The 25284-nt window shown below is 41.7% G+C and overlaps 1 pseudogene; it reads left to right on the top strand.

Moving 5' to 3' along the window:
* The window catches only part of LOC135559295 (low-density lipoprotein receptor-related protein 1-like), a 222746-nt pseudogene that overhangs the window by 15488 nt on the left and 181974 nt on the right, over positions 1–25284 (top strand).

Raw genomic sequence — 25284 nt, 5'->3', positions numbered from 1 at the left:
ATTATTGAAAGAGAGGTGAAATTCACATGTTGAAACCATAGGCTAATGTATCAATTATAAATACAAGCAATGTAATCCATGTAATGTTTGAATATTGCATACATTTACAAATGACAAATATTATACATTTGCATAGCTGTATATATTCGGCTTAATGTATCAGATGGATCAGACGGTGTAGTCAGCCATAACTTTAAACAGAGGAGATAAGGAATACAATAGTAATTCTGCGTTTTAAGTTGTTTTTAAGTTACATCATTTGTCTATCTAGCTTTGTGTTTTGGATGTTGAAATTTACTAATTGCATTGTGTAGCCTGTGTCCGAAACACCCAAGTCTTGTCCATTTGTTCAGCTCCAATGCTTTGACCATGTTCGATCTGCTGTCGGTAGTCATACATACTTGACGCGACTCTTTCACGCCCCAGGATGAAATTCCCTCCCTCAGCCCTCCCTTAGTACTTCTAGTTTTTTTCATATATATAAATTCATAAAATTTATAAATAAATTCATTAAAAATCCTACAATGTGATTTTCTGGATTTTTTTCCCTCATTTTGTCTGTCATAGTTGAAGTGTACCTATGATGACAGGCCTCCCTCATCTTTTTAAGTGGTGCACAATTGGTGGCTGACTAAATACTTTTTTTGCCCCACTGTATCTCTGAAGACCATCCAGTTTTGATTTCTATTTGTTTTAATAATAGCAATATTTGTAGATGATTTCATTTTCAAATAACCGAAAGTGAGAGGTTGTAATCTGAATAAAGGGGAAAAGGACATTCTTTAACTTAGGGTGAGTCATTCTTACTAATCTGCTATAAAACCAGTTTGGATTTAAGTATAACCTTTGTATGACTGAGGCCTTATAGGCAGAGTTGCAAAGAAAAAGCCATATCTCAGACTGGCCAATAAAAAGAAAAGATTAAGATGGGCAAAAGAACACAGACACTGGACAGAGGAACTCTGCCTAGAAGGCCAGCATCCCGGAGTCGCCTCTTCACTGTTGACATTGAGACTTGTGTTTTGGGGGTACTATTTAATGAAGCTGCCAGTTGAGGACTTGTGAGGCGTCTGTTTCTCAAACTAGACACTCTAATGTACTTGTCCTATTGCTCAGTTGTGCACCGGGGCCTCCCACTCCTCTTTCTATTCTGGTTCCGGCCTGTTTGCGCTGTTCTGTGAAGGGAGTAGTACACAGCGTTGTACGAGATCTTCAGATTCTTGGCAATTTCTCACATGGAATATCCTTCTTTTCTCAGAACATGAGACTGACTAGTTTCAGAATAAAAGTTATTTGTTTCTAGTCATTTTGAGCCTATAATCGAACACACAAATGCTGATGCTCCAGATACTCAACTAGTCTAAAGAAGGCCAGTTTTATTCCTTCTTTAATCAGAACAACCGTTTTCAGCTGTGCTAACATAATTGCAAAATGGTTTTCTAATGATCAATTAGTGTTTAAAAATGATAAACTTTGAATAGCTAACACAACGTGCCATTGGAACACATGCTGATAATGGGCCTCTGTACGCCTATGTAGATATTCTATTAAAAATCTGCCATTTCCAGCTACAATAGTCATTTACAACATTAACAATGTCAACACTGTATTTCTGATCAATTTGATGTTATTTTAATGGACAAAAAATGTGCTTTTCTTTCAAAAACATGGACATTTCTAAATGACCCCAAACTTTTGAACAGATGTGTACATTTTTTAAATTCTATGCGCTATGTGTTTAATCAAACTATTATATTTATCTGACTATCCACAATAATCACATTATTGTGTGCATGTAATTGTACTCATTGGAAGGGTAGTATATTAATGAAGTGGTGGTACATGAATAAAATGGTAGTAAATTAATGAAATGGTAGTGTATTGATGGAAGGGTAGTGCATTAATGTAAGGGTGGTATATTAATATAAGGGTGGTATATTAATATAAGGGTGGTATATTAATGGAAGGCTGGTATATTAATGGAAGGGTGGTAAATTAATGGAAGGGTAATATATGAATGGAAGGGTAGTAAGTTAATGAAATGATAGTATATTAATGGAAGGGTAGTATATTGATTAAAGGGTAGTATAATAAATGGAAGGGTAGTATAATAAATGGAAGGGTAGTATATTGATTAAAGGGTAGTATATTAATGGAAGGGTAGTATCTTGATTAACGGGTAGTACAGTACATGGAAGGGTAGTATATTGATTAAAGGGTAGTATATTGATTAAAGGGTAGTATAATACATGGAAGGGTAGTATATTAATGGAAGGGTGGTATATTAATGGAAGGGTAGTATATTAATGGAAGGGTAGTATATTAATGGAAGGGTGGTATATTAATGGAAGGGTAGTAAATTAATGGAAGGGTAGTATAATACATGGAAGGGTAGTATATTAATGGAAGGGTAGTATAATAATGGAAGGGTGGTATATTAATGGAAGGGTAGTATATTAATGGAAGGGTAGTATATTAATGGAAGGGTAGTATATTAATGTAAGGGTAGTATATTAATGGAAGGCTAGTAAATTAATGGAAGGGTAGTATAATACATGGAAGGGTAGTATATTAATGGAAGGGTAGTATAATAATGGAAGGGTGGTATATTAATGGAAGGGTGGTATATTAATGGAAGGGTAGTATATTAATGGAAGGGTAGTATATTAATGGAAGGGTGGTATATTAATGGAAGGGTGGTATAATAAATGGAAGGGTAGTATAAATGGAAGGGTAGTATAATACATGGAAGGGTAGTATAATACATGGAAGGGTGGTATATTAATGGAAGGGTAGTATAATAAATGGAAGGGTAGTATATTAATGGAAGGGTAGTATATTAATGGAAGGCTAGTATATTAATGGAAGGCTAGTAAATTAATGGAAGAGTAGTAAATTAATGGAAGAGTAGTATATTAATGGAAGAGTAGTATATTAATGGAAGAGTAGTATATTAATGGAAGGGTTGTATATTAATGGAAGGGTTGTATATTAATGGAAGAGTAGTAAATTAATGGAAGAGTAGTATATTAATGGAAGAGTAGTATATTAATGGAAGGGTTGTATATTAATGGAAGGCTAGTAAATTAATGGAAGAGTAGTATATTAATGGAAGAGTAGAATTTCATTGGAAGTGGAGCTAATGTATTTACAGCATTTCAGAATTGACCAATAAATAAACAAAATAGACAGAAATGACCAATAAATATAGGAAGCTGTAACTTCCAATAACCCTCAAGTTAGCCTTGGTTAGCCTAGCCTAGTATCTCAGTGCTCCCTCATGTGCTGTGTGTCGTCTTAGTTGATTCAGTCATTGGCCTCTGTCCCTTCTTTTATAGCTTTGTCTCCCTCCCTCCACTCATTCCCTTTCTTGTTTCCCCTCTCCCCTATGCTGTTGTTAGGGCACTTTCCACTTAGTACTCTCATGCCTCCCAATCTATTCATGGTTGTGTTCAAACATTACATTCCTGGGACACTGGAAAATGCCTTCATTTGGAAATGTTCGTTCTCTCATGTCCTTGAGTGTAAATTGAGAGGCCTGAAAGAGAGTTGCGATGTGGCTTTGAATGTTAAGTGTCATCACTCTCTTCATTGTTTCAAATATCAAGGTGTTGTTAGTGTATTAAAGACAGCTGTCATTTGATCTGCAGCAAAACATTTAGCTTCTAATTGTATTTATAATAACCTGATACTCATAAGTCACCGCATTTGACCGCACGCATACACACGCACGCATACACACGCACACACACGCACGCACACGCACGCATACACACGCACGCACGCACACGCACACATACACACGCACGCACGCATACACACGCACGCACGCACACACGCACACATACACACACACGCACGCATACCCACGCACGCACGCACACATACACACGCACACGCACGCACACGCACGCATGCACGCACACACACATACACACACGAACAAAACAACACATGTTATGTTCTTCTATCCTCGTGGGGACCTAAAGTTAATTTCCTAACCCTTACCCTAACCCTAAATGTAACCTTAAACCTAACCCCTAAGCTTAAAACAGCCTTTGTCCTCATGGGGATGTGGGAAATGTCCCCACGAGGGAGAATTGTCCTTGTTTTATTATCCTTGTGGCGACTTTTGGGGATTTTAGGTCACCACAAGGATAGAAGAACCAACACACACAGACACACACCCTCCCTCCCAGCGCTCTCTAGCCTCAATCCCTTACCCTGACAGTTTATAGAGAACGTGACCGCAATGATACACTGCCCTCATACTCTCTAGTGATTAGTGTCACATTGCTTCTCCTTTGTGGTGCACCCGCATCGCCTCCCTTCCCACAAACACTTCTCTGCCTGCCAAGTGAAGGAGAGGGGGAAAGAAGGAGAGGGGGAGAGGTCAGCCAGGGTGAGTAAGGACACCCAGGGTGAGTGGGGATAGGGCTCCGTACCTGCAGAGAATTACAATTAGATGGTCTGCTCTGCGCTGCGACTCTGTGAGTGTGTGTGACTACTCCCCATCCTCTTCTCCCACCTCATCCTCCCCATCTTTCTCCTTCCCTCCTCTTTCCCTCCATCTTTCTCCTTCCCTCCTAAGATGAGGGTTCTCCTCCTCCTACCCCTCTTCATCCTCCTCTATATGAATACCAATGTCACTGAGTGAGTGAGGAAACGCACTGCCAGTCTCAGCCTGTCAAACTAGCATAAGACCTGGCTGTCAGCAACAAACCAGGCTGTTCCCCACAGGTCTGGGTTGGAATTTTCTAGACTCATGGAAATAGATTTAAAAGACCATAGCACAGATCAGGGTGATGCACACACACACACACACACGCGCGCGCACACGCGCGCACACACATATACACACACACACACACATGCACACCCTGTGGCTGGATGACCATGCAGGGGTCAACACAAGTTCACACAACCTTGCTCTTTTTCCCACCCACCACAGGAAATGAGATGCCTTCTAAGAAAAAGCCCAGTGTGGTATTTCTGAGCAGTATATGTCAGCAGAGATTATTGAGGTTGATGTACCACATGGTAGCACCACAGAGTATCCCTGACAGCTCAATGGCCCAGTAACTATTTCTGGCACTGCCCCACGGCTGACATCATTAAACGGAAACTCACACCTGGGTCCAAATAGTATTAGCTATCTTCAAAATATTCTCGCTGCCCTGGATTGGGCTTGCCTGGTGCAATGGAACCAATGGAATAGTCCCGAAAGTTGCAAACACCCAGCTGACACTCCAGCCAGGCTCAATCAAACTCTGATCGTATTTTGAAAGATAATAAATACTACTTGAACCCAGGTCTGGTAAGTCAGCCACACTCTGGAAAATGTGTAAAAATCCACTGTATTAGGCCAGTCTATGTAAGTCTATATTCATAGGTTGCATGTGTAGTCACAATATTGCTTTGAACGTTCATTTTGGACTGATGCCCGACTGAGTATTCTACTCAATACATCGTCAATGAGAGCTGATGGAGATTTCATCAACAGTGCATCATAGTGGCTTGGCAATACAATGACATTCAAAAGGAGGCAAATAATTAGCAGGAAAACCTTTGTAATAATTTTGATGTCACCAGATTGACTTTAGATGAAGTATAACGTTAGCTAGCTAGCTAAGATTGAGGGCTTGCCACGGGATTTTAGCTAGATAATGTCAGCATTGCTAGCTATTTTTGACAAACTTTGCTAGCTAATGACAACATTGACATCTGTCTAAAGTAATTTTGATGACATGATAATGCTGGCAAAGTCTTTTCTTGCTAAATGTTTTACTACTTTAGCAATGTCATCATATTTCCAGGCACTATAGTGTAATTTAGACGAAACAGTAGTTAGCCTACGTCCAGAATGACTGTGCTTATCACCACTTTAGGGCACTACTATGGCGCCGCCGGTAGATTGCAGCATGAGAACGTTCATAACAATGGAATGACGCAACGAGAGACGGAGGTGCAACCTATGAACAGTACCACTATGTCAAACCGCCCACAAAACATGACAAAGTTGTCGTAAACAAAGTACACTCCTGATTCAAGAAATATATTCAGTGGTGGTCTACTAGCCTGCTTTCTGTTCAGTTTAAAATAAAACATGAATGCCTTTACAGAAGTACAGGAATACAGTATACTAGTTTGGTTTTAGGGGAAAACATACAAAAACAAAATGTTGGGCCTCCCGGGTGGCGCAGTGGTCTAAGGCACTGCATTTCAGTGTTCGCTATGCCACCAGAGACTCTGGGTTCGAGCTCTGGCTCTGTCACAGCCGGCCGCGACCGGGAGGTCCATGGGGCGACGTACAATTGGCCTAGCGTCGTCCGGTTTAGGGAGGATTTGGCCAGTAGGGATATCCTTGTCTCATCGTGCACTAGCTACTCCTGTGGGGGGCCAAGCGCAGTGCACGCTGACCAGGTCACCAGGTGTACGGTGTTTCCTCCGACACATTGGTGTGGCTGGGTTCCGGGTTGGATGTGCATTGTTTTAAGAATCAATTCGGCTAGGTTGTGCTTTGGAGGACGCATGGCTCTCAACCTTCGCCTCTCCTGAGTCCGTACGGGAGTTGCAGCGATGATATAAGCATGTAACTACTACCAATTGAATACCATGGAATTGGGGAGGAAAAAGGGGTAAAAAAACAAACAAATAAAAACAAGTGTTGGTAATAGTACATGTGTTCTGTCTTTTCCAGCTCCGAAGACGTGTAGTCCTAAGCAGTTTGTGTGTAAAGATCAGGTGACCTGCATCTCTAAAGGATGGCGCTGTGATGGTGAGAAGGATTGTCCAGATGGATCGGACGAGTTGCCTGATATCTGTAAGTACAGTTTAGAGCTGTCTCCTACTAAAACAAATTATGATAGACCGAGAGTCGTCTGGCCTTTCGACCAATCGATTGGTTGAAATTTTTATAGACACATCCTATGTGTTTTAAACACACTGTTTGATTGAATAATTAAGATACAAATTACTACAGGGAGTTAGACCATGTTAAAAACAATGACAGCGAGTGACTGTGTGACTAGCACCCAATGTCTCTCTCTCCTCTCTGCTGCAGCGACCACCACCAAACATCAACAGTGCATATTGTGCTGTCCATGTTGCAGAAGATGCAATATAAGTACAGCCACTTCGGACTCAAAACTCAGTTACTGAAATCCCTCATTTGTTTAGGAAAAACATCAGAGAGAATTATTTATTTCAACTTTTATTTCTTTCATCACATTCCCAGTGGGTCAGAAGTTTACATACACTCAATTAGTATTTGGTAGCATTGCCTTTAAATTGTTTAACTTGGGTCAAACATTTCGGGTAGCCTTCCACAAGCTTCCCACAATAAGTTGGGTGAATTTTGACCCATTCCTCCTGACAGAGCTGGTGTAACTAAGTCAGGTTCGTAGGCTTCCTTGCTCGCACACGCTTTTTCAGTTCTGCCCACAAATATTCTATGGGATTTAGGTCAGGGCTTTGTGAGGGCCACTCCAATACCTTGACGTTGTTGTCCTTAAGCCATTTTGCCACAACTTTGGAAGTATGCTTGGGGTCATTGTCCATTTGGAAGACCCATTTGCGACCAACCTTTAACTTCTTGACTGATGTCTTGCATGAGGCTCTGCTCACAGAATCAGTAGGCTATTAAACAAACACTCAAACAGGCAACAGAAGCAGGATCTGTCTTATTTCTGTAAATATATATGTATGATTTATAAAGCCAGGTACATTTAACAGTTGATTATAGACCTAATTAAGTTGGAGCTTCCTCTCTCCTCACTCTCTTTTTAGACAATAAGACAAGGGCTGTTTTCTCATCTCCTAACTCCGCTGCTGCCTCCACCACATTGTTCTCCACACCAGTATGCTGATTAACTTTGCTGTTATGCATATAGCAACATGGTCTAGGAAAAGGCGCTAATTCAACAGTGCACTGATGTGTTTCAGAACCCCGGACAGCAACCGCTGTTCATCACGGGAGAAAGCACATTTGTCATAAAATAATAATATTTGTATTAGTTTTGCACCCTTGTTCTTATGTAATATAACCATATACAATTTCAGTAGCACATGTCTTAGACTGATGGATTGGACCATCCCCACAGCCTCCACTATGTTTGTGCTTTGCTGTAAACCAATTTCTGTGTTCATGCAAGTGACTGATTGAACAAATCTTCACTCTCAGTGTCTGTAATTTGGCACTACGCCCAGAACCTTGTTAAGAGAAAGGGATATCTCAGTTTCATGGTCTCGGTTTATAGAGAAGAAGCCTTGTGAGGTGTTGGTCTGTCACAAGCTTGAACCAGTATTGGTTGGTCACATGAATTAAACAAACGTTAATTATTAATTAATTATTTATAAGCTAAATCATGCAAATATGACTTGTCTGCAGTATATAAGAACTAAACAGGACTGCCCCGTTAGAGCTCCTGACAGATGTCCACTATGGTGCATTAAGTTGGTTGGAACCTCTCCGACGCACTGACAATAAACAATGATTCATTTAAGATTGACTTCGAGTGTCTCAGAGTCATTTTTTTCTTAACTCTATTTTCTTACAACTGCATTGTTGGTTTGGGCTTTTCAGTAAGCATTTCACAGTGAGGTCTACACTTGTTGTATTGTGACATAAAATCAAATTTGATTTGATTTGAGATTCAGCCGCGGGCCAATTTTGCCTGGAGCGGCTGGTCGGGGGCCGGAACCGACTGTAATTACAAATAATTTGTAGACTGCAAATTGACCAGAATTGACTAAAACATAATAATTTCAAACCTCGCTTACATTTGAATACGATGTGTCTCTCTATTATGTGTGGTAATGCTTGGGAACAGATTTCTTCAATTAAAATCACTTGGAGCTGATTCCTTAGTGTTTTTTATATCCAACAATGAAAATCCCCCCCCCACAAAGGACATTGGGTTTAGATGTTTTCTGATGGCTCTTTAGCTTCACTAACCTCGCTTCCCATTCAGCTCATCCACAGATGATATTCAGTACAAACCATGGTGGCCATGTCTTGGCACTCACATCGCCATTTAATTAGTGCAGTAAAGACATAAAGCCTTGTTCAGCCAGTGTACCATTGGTCAGGTTCTGCCCTCTCTGTCTGTCTGAAGGACATTTGTGTAGCATCTGCCCTGTCTGACTGCCATGTCTGGCTGGGCTGGGATGGCTGTTACAGTCGAGTGAGTTATAGCGCTCTCTAATGAAGTCCTGTTGTTTAGTCTGGCTTTTCAGAGGGATGTGTCTGCTCATGTCTAAACCCTGCCTCATCTGATATGTGTGGTCTCTCTGAGAGGCTGGTCCCAGGCAAGAAACACCCATCTAACAGCCACCCTCTCCATTGCTGTTCTACACCCTATAAACTCGCATCATGTACGGCCTCCCTGTGTGTATGTATGCGTATGAAGGAGGTTCCTAACGGAGACGACAAGTGTCTGTGTGCCACACCTCACATCTGTTAGGCCACGAGCACTCTCCCTCCCAACAGTCGGTCTGGCATGGGGAGACGACTCATCAGACAAGTGGCTGACAGCCAGACCAAACACGTTTGTTATTGCTGGAGAAAAACACCATTAAGTGCACACAGATGGGCCTTTTGGATTCAACATTTATGAAATAGCTCAGTGGAATAAATCCTCCTCTGTTGTTGTGCTGAAAGCTAAATAAAACACGAATATTGGTGTTGAAATAGAGAGAGGGAAGTTTATATTAATGTGTATGTCATTGTGTCTGAGCTTGGATGCGTCTCCCATGGATAGGTCATCAAGTTCTCTGTTGTATTCATGCCTGGTTCCAGATCTAAATGTGCTGTCTTGTCAACTCCTATGGTCATTGGTGTGACTGTTACCATAGAAATTGGCAAGACGGTACAAATAGATCTGGAACCAGGCTAGTTGTATCACATTCCCCTCTCCAGATCTCATATCTCTGGCAGTTCTGTGAGTACACTGGATCCCCAGACCGACTTCGTACAAGCGTTGGTTGCCTCAGTATGGGTCAAAATGTGTTAGACACAAACACACTCTCTCTCTCTCTCTCCTAACTCCATGTCCTCCTCTTCTAGACACAAACACACTCTCTCCTAACTCCATGTCCACCTCTTCTAGACACAAACACTCTCTCTCCTAACTCTATGTCCTCCTATTCTAGACACAAAAACACACATGTCCTCTTATTCTAGACACAAACACTCTCTCTCCGAACTCCATGTCCTCCTCTTCTAGACACAAACACACTCTCTCCTAACTCCATGTCCACCTCTTCTAGACACAAACACTCTCTCTCCTAACTCCATGTCCTCCTCTTCTAGACACAAACACACACTCTCCTAACTCCATGTCCTCCTCTTCTAGACACAAACACTCTCTCCTAACTCCATGTCCTCCTCTTCTAGACACAAACACACTCTCTCCTAACTCCATGTCCTCCTCTTCTAGACACAAACACACTCTCTCCTAACTCCATGTTCTCATCTTCTAGAAACAAGCACACTCTCTCCTAACTCCATGTCCTCCTCTTCTAGACACAAACACACTCTCTCCTAACTCCATGTCCTCCTCTTATAGACACAAACACACTCTCTCCTAACTCCATGTCCTCCTCTTCTAGACACAAACACACACTCTCCTAAATCCATGTCCTCCTCTTATAGACACAAACACACTCTCTCCTAACTCCATGTCCTCCTCTTCTAGACACAAACACACACTCTCCTAACTCCATGTCCTCCTATTCTAGACACAAACACTCTCTCTCCTAACTCCGTGTCCTCCTCTTCTAGACACAAACACACTCTCTCTCCTAACTCCGTGTCCTCCTTGTCACATCAAAATTTTCTCCCCAATTTTGTGGTATCAAATTGGTAGTTACAGTCTTGTCGTCTCATCCCTGCAACTCCCGTACGGACTCGGGAGAGGCAAAGGTCGAAAGCCATGCTTCCTCTTAAACACAACCCAGCCAAGCCACAATGCCCACTTTAACCGGAAGCCAGCCGCACCCATGTATTTGAGGAAACACAGTGCACCTGGCAACCGTGTCAGCGTGCACTGCACCCGGCCCGCCACAGGAGTCACTAGTGTGCGATGGGACAAGGACATCCTTGCCGGCCAAACCCTCCCCTAACCTGGATGATGCTGGGCCAACTGTGCACCGTCCCATGGGTCTCCCGGTCACGGCTGGCTGCGACAGAGCCTGGACTCAAACCCAGAATCTCTAGTGGCACAGCGAAGCAGTGCCTTAGACCACCGCGCCACTCGGGAGGCCAGAGTAAATCTATTTTGATGAAGAACTTCAGATAGTTATTACGATGATAGTAATTTCAATGCTTTCATGAACAGAGACGGGTTTCAATAGAAACAATGCCATATAGATTCATTAAATCTGTGGAGCATCAAGATCACCATTGTGCTGGAGTTTCTTTTCAGTTCAATGGCTACTGAAGGAACAGTAGTGACTGTGAAGGGTTTCATTTACCAGAACAGATCTTGATGGTCTGCTGTGGCTGAAACATTGCTCTCCACCCAGTCCCCTTCAGGCAAATGAAACACTGCATTGTCTTTGTGGAGATATTACAGAAGTAGTATGGAAATGTCACTCACATCCAATTGCTTTATAGCCTAACTGACGGGGGAGAAAAATAATAGTCTTTCGGGAGTTCGTCTTTTACTATTCATTTCACTCTTCAAGCAGGCATAATATAAATAGTGGGTAAAATATTTGAAATCCAGGCAGGTTTGGGTACTAGAGTCATCAGCCTTGGCCGTTCTCTCCCTCTCCCCTGCTTTAAAGCCTTAGATGAGAGGCATTCAGTCTAACAGGCTGTAAACAATGAGGCCTCTCTCCCTTGACAACAGCTCCAACACAAGATTAAATAATGGATGTTCTGGCCCTCTGTACTGTCCCAAAGCCCCAGAACAGGACCGGTATAGCCACATAACACCCACGTATCAACCTAGTAGTTGCTGGGCTATGTGGAGGCCTTCAGTGGGATGTCCCATACTAGGCTCCATAACAGGACACATACGTGTAACCACATAACAACTCAGCAGTGAACACATGCTAGAACCTTTCTCTCTCTCTCTCCCCCTACCTCCCTCTCTCCTTCCCTTTCCCTCTCTCTCTCTCTCTCTCTCTCTCTCTCTCTCTCTCTCTCTCTCTCTCTCTCTCTCTCTCTCTCTTCTCTCCTTCCCTTTCCTTCTCTCTCTCTCTCTCTCTCTCTCTCTCTCTCTCTCTCTCTCTCTCTCTCTCTCTCTCTCTCTCTCTCTCTCTCTCTCTCTCTCTCTCTCTCTCTCTCTCTCTCTCTCTCTCTCTCTCTCTCTCTCTCTCTCTCTCTCTCTCTCTCTCTCTCTCTCTCTCTCTCTCTTTCCTTCCCTTTCCCCCTTTCCCTCCCTCCCCCCTCTCTCTCCCCCCCTCTCTCTCTCTCCCCCCCTCTCTCTCTCTCTCTCCCTACCTCTCCCTCTCTCTCTCTCTCCCCCCTACCTCCCTCTCTCCTTCCCTTTCCCCCCCCCCTCTCTCTCTCTCTCTCTCTCTCTCTCTCTCTCTCCCCTACCTCCATCTCTCCTTCCCTTTCCCCCTCTCCCTCTCTTTCTCTCTCCCCCTACCTCCATCTCTCCTTCTCTCTTCCCCTCTCTCCCACTCATTCCCATTAGTCTCTCTCTCCCCTCTCTTAAGCAGGACATATTACCCCAACAGTGACTGGACAGTAAAGCTGATCCCTAAACAAACCCATGTATTTATGTGTATTTTGGGAGTTTACAGTGTTCCTTATTTGTTCCAAAAGTGGAAAGTTTATTTGGCCACTGAATTAAAGGTCTGACTCTGTCTGTACACATACACACAACACAGAGAAACAAAACTCCCTGCTCTTTCCCAGCAGTTTCCTTTCGGCATGTCTTCCCCCCCTGAGTCCTGACCACAGTCTAGTGTGTGTGTGTGTGTGTGTGTGTGTGTGTGTGTGTGTGTGTGTGTGTGTGTGTTGGGAATCAGAGTACTTTACTTACAGCATTATCACCAGTTCAAGGTAATTACTATAGCAAATTGGATCCCAAAGTGTGTTCAGTTCACCCAGATCTTACAAGGCGGACACTCTTCTTTCTCGTTCTCTCTCTCTCTCTATCTTTCCCTCTCTCTTTTCGTTTGGCTGTTGTTCTATCTCTGTACAGTGTTGACCTACTGCTGCGCTCTCAGTGAATGTACTGATATACAGTACGTTGTGACAGGGCAGGCGGAGCTGGCAGACAACATGGGCCTTGCTTATTTCTTTAAGTAGGTCAATATATCAGTAGGAAAATGACACTCCATTCATTGTGAAAGAACAGAAATAAAGGAACCCCATGGCCTCTACTGTCTCTCTCACACTTTCTCTCTCTCTCTCAATTCAAATATTACACTCACAAAAGTTTCAAAAGAATAGAGACATTTCAAATGTTATATTGTGGATATGAACAGTGTTGTAACAATGTGAAAATAGTTGAAGTACAAAAGGGAAAATAAATAAACATACTCTTGTCTATATAGTGTATGTGGACACCTCTTATAATTAGTGAATTTGGCTATTTCAGCCACACCCGTTGCTGACAAGTGTATAAAATTGAGCACAAGGCCATGCGATCTTCATAGATAAACATTGGCAGTAGAATGGCCTACCTTTCCAACAAGTCAGTTCGTCATATTTCTGCCCTTGCTCGAGCAGCCCCGGTCAACTGTAAGTGCTGTTATTGTAAACGTCTAGGAGCAACAACGGCTCAATGGTAGGCCACACAAGCTCAAAGAACGGGGCCGCTGTAGCACGTACAAATCGTTTGTCGTCAGTTGCAACACTCACTACCGGGGGTGATAGGGTCCCTAGGTGTGACCCTGTCACCCCCTCCCCTCCTCTCTCTCTCAATTCAATTCAAAAGGCTTTATTGGTATAGGAAGCATATGTTTACATTGCCAAAGCAAGTGAAATAGATCATAAACTAAAGTTAAATAAACAATCAAAATGAACAGTAAACATTACACAGATTTCAAATGTCCTATTATGGCTCTTTCTCTGGGCTCTCCCTCTGCATGGTTCCTATTGTTTTAAAACACAACCTACAGTACCCTTCAGCTCAGTCAGGGCTCAGGAACTGACCTACAGCGGCACCAGTCTTCAGGACTAAACTACAATGACAGTCATGTTCCTCACTGTACTCTATCTTTATGAGTTAAAAAAAATTAAAAGTAATTTAAACTGTATGTTTTTCAGCTAATGTACTGTAAGGGACATTGTGTGTGTCTGGGTCGTTTGAGTGAGGCAACGTTATCCTCCTTGAAGTCTTTACATAACGGGATCTGTCTTACCTCTGGAATCCTCTCTAATGGCACAGCCACAGGAAGACAGGAAGCAAAGGATCAACCAGGAATCCACATTCTGTACTGAATTGATGAAGTGGGGGTAGAATCCACATACTGTACTGGATTGATGAAGTGGGGGTAGAAAGATGTGGAATTAAAGATGTTTTTATTTGTGTGCACGTGCATTTGTGTTTGTGTGTGAGGAATAATGATGGGTCAATCTATTTCAGGTAGGCTAAGTATCAAACAAATCCTTTGGGACAAACTGCACAGTAAGCTCCCCTGTCTTTCTCTCGATGCTACAATATTTCTTCTATTTAGCAATAGAGCACAGTCAGCAAATACCCACTTATTTATTTTGCAATTATTTTCTTTCCTTGCTTTTCGTCCATTTTATTTATGTTGCGTGGATAATGGTTTATAGTGTAATGAGCAATGAGGTGAATTTGACAGGGCTTAAGTTCTTCAGACTATTCTGTTGTTTGCTGATGTAAGTGAATGGGCCAACTTCTTACACAAATATTTAGGGTGACTGAAATCCAACTAAGCCATAATTGAGGAAGCTTCCCTGGAAGCTGGTAGCATATTTGTTTCAAGAACCACATAAGCTGTTCAATTGTGTTTCTGTCGTTGCATGAGAGGACATACTGCATGTATAAACCCTAGTGGGTGCCAGGTAGCCTGGTTAAGAGCGTTGGGCCAGTAACCGAAAGCCAGCTGGCTAGGGGCTCTATTTTAACAAATCTAATGCAATCATAAATCTAAGCCAAGCGGGAGGCTATAGGTTCAGGGGTTTGTCAGAAATATTTTTGCTATTTTCACTATTACAATTATCCAGTGGTGGGCCGCCAGGGCCAGCAAGGCCTTCTCTGCTGGCCTAAACATCATCAGAATATATATATATATTTTTAAATAAATTTTCCCACAAATATGTATTAAATTATTCCCCAGAGTAAGTTACACTCTTCATTTCATAGCGTTCCTCTTGGTTGCACTGCTTCCAGCCCCAGGTTGAGATTTGGAGGGCTGGTCATAATGTTAGATATTTTATCCAATCATATTCAGCCATCATGTGTTGCCAGGGGTCTAAAATCTGCCCTCAGGCCTTCAGAATCAACAGTTTTGCGCTTGTAGCTTAAAGTGAATGTAAATTAAAATTTTGTGTCAACCAATCAGCTTTAGAGTTGGCTATTGTACGCCTGCTGGCTGGCTCCAGTGTTACACAGGAGCCAGCTAGCAGGCGTAGTGCATGCACGTCTTTTGATTGGATTACCAATATTGAGAGGCAGGTCTCAGAACTAGGAAACTGAAATTGATCAACAAATTAATTTGCGTACTACTAGGCTGTTTTTTCAACCCACAATGGCGGAAGGAGAAGATATCGATTTGGTCGAGGATATAATTACAACGCCATTCTCAAAACAAACTTTTCAAGAAAAGTTAGACATTGTCAGGAGAGGTAGACGCCGCCGCTACAAAGACTGTCACAGGCGGGAAAGGGGTTCGTTCGCCACTTTCAATTATGGGCGCTATCAATGACTCACAGCCTCCGAGAAGCCTGCAAACTGTACTGCTGGGAATGCCTATTATTTGCAAGTGATCGATTTGGTGTTTGGAGCCACACTGGCTTTGCAAACCTGAGTTGTCTAACCAAGGCAGCAACGAGACACCAAAGTACGGCTGGGCACTTACAAGCAATGGTGCTTTTGAAAACTTTTGGGGACACCCGAGTGGATCTACAGCTCAACGAACAAGCGCGCAGGGCAACGAAGCTGCACAATGAAAAGGTATTGTACTCTTCCCCTGCAATTCTCTGAATAAAAATGGCAATTTCAAGGTGACGCAACGCCTGGTTATACTGCGTTTCTGTCTAAATGTATAGTGTCTAGAGCCATGGCATCATAATGATGGTAATAAGAGGTGGATTAATTCGGGTGGGACTGTGTAGGACTTCACTGAAGGCCCAGGCCCCAGAACCACGGCACGCTACTGCAATTATCGCTCACTTGATGGCATTGGCACGAAATGGCTGTGTGTGTCGAGGCTTGGCCCTCACCGGACAATCAAATTTCGAAATATGTGGTTGCTTCAAGTTATGTATATTTTCTGTGATGCCTTGGAATCATCTCCAATTCCAATGTTAGTGCATTATAGTTTGTTTAATGGCTTACAGACATGACATAACAAAATGTAGACGTATCTTGGCTAAATACGTTAACTTGAACCCATTTGCAGTCCACATCGTTCTAAGTAATTGCATGGCTTCAATAGCATTCACACTGATTTAAGGGCCAACTGTAAATTGCTTTATGGCTGCGCATGACAATGGCAAACATTGTCAATAAGCAAGATTCAATTCATTATTGATAAGGCCTAAAAAGAGAATGAATAATTCTAATCAAATTCCAAACAAAAGGAAACAACATGTTTTAAATAGGTTATATCACACTTACAGGCACCATAACTTCTCCCCGTTGACATATAATATTAAAACAATGCGGACTATGGAGGGTTTGACGCACATCGGAAACGGGACCTACATGGCTAAAATAATGTTGGCCTGCCTAATGCATATATAAAAGGGAGTTTCTGCTCACTGTTTTACTACTCTTAAACTTTATATTTTAATAAAGCTTTCGTGTTTAAGATTTATTTCCAAGCGGTCTCAAAAGCCAACCCCTTTATCGACAGTCTTGAAAACTTCGGGATTGCATTGGGCAGACAAAAACAGGCTTCATTGACAGGAGGGTAGGCTATGCTTGGTTTTAAACCAAATAAAATGAAATTGGAAAAAACACAAGTTTTTTTATGTTTCTAAATACGAAGTACATTCGGCAACTCTTGTTCCATGCGTGTATGGGCAGTCTGCATCACGGCTGGATAGGCTGCGTTTTCGCTGTCAAAATTCATGCCATAACCAACTGTGTTACTGCTAAAACCAGCTTTTGGTTGGTCTTAAATATCTCTATTGGCGCTGCCTGAAATTAGCACTTTGGATCATGTTTTTAAGGATGCACCTAAAATATTTCCAAACCCTCCCATCTGAGCGCAAGCGTGCTGATGTTAGACAGGTAAATTGCCGAACCTGGCGTTCACTATTTAGCTTTTTACAATGCAATTTGTAAAAATGTATCATCATGAACAATGTAAGCAAAATGTCCCTGAAAAGTGGTTGGTTTGGACTGTGTCGATAATTTTCGGTTTATTGCCCTAGTACACACACACACACACACACACACACACACACACACACACACACACACACACACACACACACACACACACACACACACACACACACACACACACACAGACAGAGGACGGAGCAAAGCCCTGTAAATCCCTCAGCCCTGCTCGCCCTGCTCACCCTCCTCAATCTGGGCTATCAGTAGCCAACGAACACAGCCCTTTCTCATGCCAGCCAGGCATAGCTTCTCTCTTCCTTCTGTCTCTACCAGCTGTCTTTTAACACACACACACACACACACTCTTTTTTTCCTCTCCTCCCTCTGCCTCGCTTGTCTCCCTCTCCATCTCTCCACTCTCAGCCCATCTAGACATACTTTAGCAAGTAAGCCTGCCTCTCTCTGTTCTCTCCTCTTCAGATTTCATCTCTCTACTCTTTCCTCTTGTGTAATTGCCTCAGTGTTTTTTTCTGTCTTTCAAACTTGGGTTGTTATTGTTGTTATTCATCTTCTGTTCCCTTTCCCTGGCTGTCTTTCACCACTAACTTTTCCTATTCTATTTTATGAGATTTGTAGAGACTGTTTTCTTGTATCTGAAGCACTAAAGATACATTTGAATGGTATGCTGCAATTCCATCAACCTCTGGAGATATGCAACATTTATAAAATGTTGTTCTGGTATTTGTTAATTCAATTGTTTGAATGTTGTGTAGAAAATAATTTGTTTATATCGTCCCCCTGTCAGACGAAATCTTCCATCTTTGTCAGAAGAGATATGCCAGTGTTTTGCAGCAATCTATGCCCTCTCTGACATTTGTGATCAATGGACACTGCCACACACACTCAGGCACACACCTTCTGCTATTAAAATGGTATGGAGTATAATTAGTTTCCAGAAATGAATTGGGAATGGAACAATGTGTGTTGTGCAGTGATCACATCTTCCCTGTTGAATATAATTGTTTCCATTACTCTATTGTACTGATGCACCTAAAGATGTGATGATGCTGATTACACATTATTCATCACCGTTTTCTATTAAGCTCAATTCCAGTGACTAATTCCTCTCATTGCTGAGATTTACCTCAGGTTTGTTTGATGATTGTACATCCTGTATCTGTAATTGTAATTTATTGGGCTGTATGAGTCATACAGCATTCAGAGAGAAATTTGTCTCAGAAATTATATTACGTTAATTAAATACCAGGTTGTTATAAGGGATATGGCCATTTTTCGTCACTCTAATGTTGTAGGAAATGCTTAGCTTGACTTTGAACCTGAACTGTGTAGAGAGACCGAGGTGGCGGAAGGCAAGCCCGGAAGCTTTCCATAAGTCTCTCGTTCGCTCTCTGGCTGCACTGTGCAGCAATGTGCTGACCAGACCCACTGAGGGATCAGGAAGGAAGTCACTGTGGTGTGAGGGAGTCTGTTTGTCACTCAATACACAGCCAACAACTTCCCAGACTGTAACAAAGAGGCCAGAGCCCACAGTTATTTTCCTCCTGTTAAAGTCACAGTAGTTCTGGTATGGTTGTGTGTGTCGCACTCCCTCCTTTCTATTTACATTTCTCCTGTCATTTTCTGGTCTTACACTGACCTCCGGCCTTAGAAAGGTATAGAAGTGATTACCCTCTATATCTAGTACTTACTAGGCCTTTATTTGACTTTTTATTTCTGTAGACAACTGTTTGGGACAACAGGCAACAAACAATGTGTCCTGCACATGGTTTGGAGTGTTGCCAAACAGTTGCGTTCTATGAGCTAGCTAGTTTGATCCATGTCTTTCAGTTATTGTGAAATAGCTAGGCTCAAAGTTGATTGAATTTAAATCTGAAGCTTACAGAGGACAAGACTGTGGGAGGTCTTATCATGAGGCATTATCCCCTAAGTCAGGGCTGGCTCTAGCCTTTTGGGAGCCCTAGGCGACATTGGGTTGTTGAGTCCCCCCACCTCACAGCAAAACATTTTAGTGGTCTCCCCTTTTGATGATGGAGAGGACATTTTTACTTTTAAAGTTCATTTCCTGCAATTCTACACTTTGTAATGACTTATGCCATGTTAATACGATATATGAGTGAGAAAAATAACTGTGTGCCCAGTCAGTTTAGATATCTGGCAAGACCAATTTACCAATCTAAAAATGTTTAGGTGACATGGATAATTGAGTGACTGTCAGTGAGTGATATAGCAAGACAAAATGCTGATGCACAACCAAATTTGGAGGCCATGAGTGAATATTTTTGTGGCAGGGGGCCTCCTAGCGGCCCGGGGCCCTAAGCAACGCTTATGTTGTTTATGCCTACCTGCAGAGCTTTATATTGAGCTATTTTATTATATCTAAAGGCTCTGGGACCTGCTGTTACCTAGTACCTGCTGTTCTAGTACTGAGCCAAGTGTGTATTAGTACCTAATACCCCATTTACACAAAGGCAAAACCATTTTGTTTTTTTGCTTTGCTTATTATTATTTTTTAACATTTTGTTAACTTGTTTTTTGTATATGTGAAAGGGGTAGGAGGGTAGATCTGGGACCATAAACAGAACATTACAGATAAAATGTGAAGTTTGAAAATACATTTGTTTGCTCATATGGGTGATTGTTAATGGGACAATTGATGGCTTCAACCATCAAATTAGTAATAGCAGTTTAAAGGATAATAAAACCAAAACTGTTGTGCATCGATTCAGGCAATTTATCGCAATATGGATTTTTGTCCGTGTTGCCCAGCTCTAGTCGGGGTTACAAACAGTGGTATATTTTGACTAAAACCCAGCTGGAGACCTAATAATGTAGCAGAAATCAAATTTAATAAATAAAATAAATAAATCAAATCACATTTTACTTGTCACATGCGCCAAATACAACAGACCTTACAGTGAAATGCTTACTTACAAGCCCTTAACCAACAATGCAGTTTTAAGAAAATACCCCCAAAAATATGAGATAATTAAGAAAAACAAATAATTAAAGAGCAGCAGTAAATAACAATAGTGGGGCTAAATACTGGTAATTGAGGTAATATCTACATGTAGGTAGAGTTATTAAAGTAACTATGCATAGATAATAACAGCAGCAGAGTAGGGGGGGGGCAGTGCATATAGTCTGGATAGCCATTTGATTAGCTGTCTTATGGCTTGGGGGTAGAAGCTGTTTAGAGGCCTCTTGGACCTAGACTAACGCTGAGGTTCCTTTTGTCCATGTGTGAAAGGGCAATGTGGAGTGTAATAGAGATAGTATCATCTGTGGATCTGTTGGTGTGGTATGCAAATTGGAGTGCGTCTTGGGATTCTGGGATAACGTGCTGATATGAGCCATGACTACAGATGTGAGTGCTACGGGTTGTAAGTCATTTAGGCAGTTTACCTTAGTGTGCTTGGGCACAGGCACAATCGTTGTCTGCTTAAAACATGTTAGTATTAGAGATTCAGACAGGGAGAGGTTGAAAATGTCAGTGAAGACCCTTGCCAGTTGGTCAGCGCATGCTCGGAGTACACGTCCTGGTAATCCATCTGGCCCTGTGGGCCTTGTGAATATTGACCTGTTTAAAGGTCTTACTCACAATGGCTGTGGAGAGCGTGACCACGCAGTCGTCCGGAACAGCTGATGCTCTCATGCATGTTTCAGTGTTACTTGCCTCGAAGCGAGCATAAAAGTTATTTAGCTCGTCTGGTAGGCTCGTGTCACTGGGCAGCTCTCAGCTGTGCTTCCCTTTGTAGTCTGTAATAGTTTACAAGCCCTGCCACATCCGACGAGCGTCAGAGGCGGTGTAGTACGATTCTATCTTAGTCCTGTATTGATGCTTTGCCTGTTCGATGGTTTGTCGAAGGCATAGCAGAATTTCTTATAAGCTTCCGGGTTAGAGTCCCACTCCTTGAAAGCAGAACCTCTACCCTTTAGCTCAGTGCGAATGTTTCCTGTAATCCATGGCTTCTGGTTGGGGTATGTACGTACTGTCACTATGGGGACGACGTCCTCGATGCACTTATTGATGAAGCCAGTGACTGATGTGATGTACTCCTCAATGCCATCGGAAGAATCCCGGAACATATTCCGGTCTATGCTAGCAAAACAGTCCTATAGTTTAGCATCTGCTTCATCTGACCACTTTTTTTATAGACCGAGTCACTGGTGCTTCCTGCGTTAATTTTTCCTTGTAAGCAGGAATCAGGAGGATAGAATTATGGTCAGATTTGCCAAATGGAGGGCGAGGGAGAGCTTAGTACGCGTCTCTGTGTGTGTAGTAAAGGTGTCCTAGAATTCCTTTTCCCTCTGGTTGCACATTTAACATGCTGGTAGAAATGAGGTAAAACTGATTTAAGTTTACCTGTATTAAAGTCCCCGGCCACTAGGAGCGCCGCCTCTGGATGAGCGTTTTCCTGTTTGCTTATGGCGGTATACAGCTCATTTAGTATGGTTTTAGTGCCAGCATCGGTCTGTGGGGATATGTAGACAGCTACGAAAACTACAGATGAAAACTCTAGGTAATAGATAGTGTGGTCTTCAGCTTATCATCAGAAAAATCTGAGACTTCCTTAGATATTTTGCACCAGCTGTTGTTAACATAGCTTTTCTATCCTGCCGATAGAGAGTATATCCCACCAGCTGTATGTTCATAATGTCGGCGTTCAGCCAAGACTCGATGAAACATGAAACGTAAGATATTACAGCTAGCACCCCACCTCGACAAAATCCTGTGAAATTGCAGCGCGCAATTTCTAAATTCTAAATAAAAAAATGTAATATTAAATATTCATGAAAATACAAGTGTCTTACATTGTTTAAAAGCTTAACTTCTTGTTAATCCAGCTGCTTTGTCAGATTTCAAAAAGGCTTTACGGCGAATGCATACCATGTGATTATCTAAGGACAGTGCCTCGCATACAAAAGCATTAAAAACATTTTTCAAACTAGCAGAGGTGTCACGAAAGTCAGAAATAGCGATAAAATAAATCACTTATCTTTGAAGATCTTCCTCTGTTTGCAATCCCAAGGGTCCCAGCTACATAACAAATGGTAGTTTGGTTCGATAAAGTCCTTCTTTATATCCCAAAAAAGTCATTTTATTTGGCACGCTTTATTCAGTAATCCACCTGTTTCCCTCGTTCAAAAGGCATACAAAGGAATCCAAAATGTTACCAATAAACTTCGTCCAAACAAGTCAAACAATGTTTCTAATCAATCCTCAGGTACCCTAATATGTAAATAAACAATACAATTTATGACAGAGAATAGTATGTTCATTACCGGAGATAACTAACAAAGTGTGTGCCCTCATCCACGTGCACCACAATACTACAGTCAAAATGGGAGCCACCTAGAAAACTATAAATTTTAGCTGATTTTTTCGCAAAACAAGCCTGAAACTTTTTCTAAAGACTGTTGACATCTAGACATCCTTTGATTTTCCCGTAGACAGCCATTTCAATGGGTGGTGAGCTCAAAAAAGAAAAATTCCAGATGGATTCTCCTCGGGTTTTCGCCTGCCATATCAGTTCTGTTATACTCATAGACATTATTTTAACAGTTTTATAAACTTCAGAGTGTTTCCTATATAATACTACCAATTATATGCATATCCTAGCTTCTGGGCCTGAGTAACAGGCAGTTTACCGAACTTCCGAATACTGCCCCCTATCCCGAAGAAGTTTTAATGTCCCATTGGTAGTATATACGTGCTTTCAGTTCATCCCATTTATGTTCCTAATATTGAACATTAGCTAATAGGACGGAAGGCAAAGGCAGATTAGCGACTCATCACCTGATCCTCACAAGGCACCCTGATCTCTTTCCACAAAATCTGTTTCCTTTTCCAGCGACTGACGGGGATCTGAGCCTGATCGAGTGTCTGTAGTTTCTCCCTCCCGTCTGACCAGTTAAAAAAAATGTTTTTGTCTAATCTGAGGTGAGTAATCGCAGTTCTGATGTCCAGAAGCTCTTTTCGGTCATAAGAGACTGCAGAAGCAACATTGTGTACAAAACAAGTTACGAACAAAATAGCATGGTTGGTTAAGAGCCAATAAGACGACAGTCATCCCCTCCGGTGCCACACTGTTTTCTCCTCAAGGTAACTGACAGTCAACTCAATTCAGTGTCAACTCTACATTTATCATCAGACGTTTTTGTGGTGAAAAGTATGGGGGCTGTGAAATGACACAACATAGCCAACGTGAGCTCATGTTGCGCAACATTTCTATGGGCTATACAATTGCAGGAGAAAACAGAATGATTGCCTCTATTAAAAAGAGGCGCTCCCATCAGCGTTCTATAGGCTGAGCCTACGATATTTATTATTTATTACAACCTTCCTAATATTAAGCACATTGCTTCTCTTTACAACAGGAGTACAGCCGACCTGGCTGGCATGAAAATAAACCAGGGGAAAAGCATCCTCCATTCGCTATTTAAGTGCATAGATGACATGTATTTTTTCCGCTGCCCTTGTTTCGATGCAGGTGCATGATAATGGTCCATTCTAAATCAAAACTAATGTCATACATATATTATTTAGCACATGTAAAGACAAGATTAAATCAAGAATAGTAGATTGACATAGGCTGGTGCTTTTTTTGTTCATTGGGCCTACTCATCTTGTTGGCTGCTGAAAACATATGTTCAATATGCACCTCGGAAATTGGATAAGGATGCGCGCATTTGCGTCCCTAATGTGTTTGTTTTAACTTGTAGTCTGTAAGAAAGACCTGATCACTTGATATAGAGCCGTGTGAGTGAGACGCTTCAGATTGCGCAGCACACTCAGAGAGAAGGGCACAATGCAGCACTCCGGGCTGCAGAAGGCATGGACCTTTTTAGGGTGCATTACGGCCACAAAGGGGATGCTGCTGTGAAATTTGAGGGATTATCAAGTGCTTGTCAAATTGTGAATGAGAGACTGATGTAGTGTGTACAGCCTGCACAGAAAACAAAGCAGAGATCATGCCTTTCAAGCCTTTTTTCAAATCATCATTAGAGTCTCATCATGCAGCCTTACAATGTTACAAATCAAAACATATAGGCCAACGTTTGTAGAACAACTAAAGTTACATTAATAACTCTAAAATAAACATATAGGAGGACCTATTTTTTTCTTAACCTCTCAACAAAGAATATCTGCATGTGCGCACTCCCTCAAATCCTTTAGAGAAAATATTTATATTTTATTCAGCTTTGTTCAATTGTATTCTTCACACTATAAAATAGTATACAAATAATACCACAGAATTCTAAGCAAATATTGTCTGCTAAATGAAGTAGTGTAGCCCACAGCCATTTGGCATAGCAACATCAGGATCTAACATAAGGACAACTCAGAGTATGCTATTCTTTTCTTCTGAAATAGACTACATTTCTTCATATCATGTTTCTTTAGACAAATAATGGATTTATTGTGAAGGTGTAGGCTATATTTAAATTGATTTATTGGACTTTTAAAAATGGCTTGTAGGCTACGTGTATGTGTGGAAGTCAGGAGATGCTAAATGTGTTTGTTAATTAACGATCAATTACCATGAGACCGACAGGTATTTGCTTTACAATCACTGGCTGATGAAATTTCGTGACCGCCTCAGCCCTAGTTGTACTTGACTTCACCACAATAAAATAACACAGTAAGATACTTCAGGTAATCTTATGAAATCCAAACCTTGCAAAATACTCCCAACACTAATTCTCTCTCTCTCTCTCTCTCTCTCTCTCTCTCAATTCAAGGGCTATATTGGCATGGGAAACATGTGTTAACATTGCCAAAGCAGGTGAGGTAGATAATATATAAAGTTAAATT

This window comes from Oncorhynchus masou, chromosome 18 (assembly GCF_036934945.1).
Source record: "Oncorhynchus masou masou isolate Uvic2021 chromosome 18, UVic_Omas_1.1, whole genome shotgun sequence".
In the NCBI taxonomy this organism is placed as follows: Eukaryota; Metazoa; Chordata; class Actinopteri; order Salmoniformes; family Salmonidae; genus Oncorhynchus; species Oncorhynchus masou.
This window is presented reverse-complemented; position numbering and strand designations above follow the sequence as displayed.